The sequence below is a fragment of the Mastomys coucha genome, chromosome X, assembly GCF_008632895.1.
Source record: "Mastomys coucha isolate ucsf_1 chromosome X, UCSF_Mcou_1, whole genome shotgun sequence".
Taxonomy (NCBI): domain Eukaryota; kingdom Metazoa; phylum Chordata; class Mammalia; order Rodentia; family Muridae; genus Mastomys; species Mastomys coucha.
In genome coordinates, this window is record NC_045030.1 from 101,620,995 (window position 1) to 101,621,452 (window position 458).

The following is a 458-nucleotide window of genomic DNA, read 5'->3' on the forward strand; positions in this document are numbered from 1 at the left end:
TTCAGTCGTTTGCAGCCGCCTAGGGAACAGGTGAGGCCGCCTGCTTCGGTCTCTCATCCTCTAGCTGCCCATACCTTTCCCAATCCTGTCCCCTCCCAATCCCGGGTCCCTCCACCTCCCCGTCCAGTGGCTCCCATCCTTCTCAACCCCACGTTCTCCATAGGTACCCCTGACCTCTTGGCCCTCCCTCGCTTTGCTTCTCTCCTCTACCTCCCTAAATCCTGCATCCCTATCATCCTTCCGCCCATGGTTCCTCTATTTCTGTCGTCCAGCCTGCATGCTCACCAAAAATACCCCTAACCAGAGCCCCTAACCCCATTCCAGTATTGCACATTGCCAATACCCCCTCTCCTGCAGTGCACCCCCACACCCCTTCCATCATAGCATCTTACAGCCAGGTTCCCTCCCCCACTCTCTGCAGCCCCCCCACCCAATGGAGGCCTTTATTCTAGCCTCCC

General features: G+C 57.9%; 1 protein-coding gene across 3 annotated transcripts in view; it reads left to right on the forward strand.

Annotated features, from left to right (window-relative positions):
- The window catches only part of Nlgn3 (neuroligin 3), a 28,181-nt gene continuing 27,723 nt past the window's right edge, over positions 1 to 458 (forward strand). For all 3 annotated transcript variants that reach the window (XM_031365758.1, XM_031365767.1, XM_031365777.1), the window contains exon 1: positions 1 to 30. The gene's annotated coding sequence lies outside the window, so the exon portion shown is untranslated. The remainder of the gene's footprint in view (positions 31 to 458) is intronic.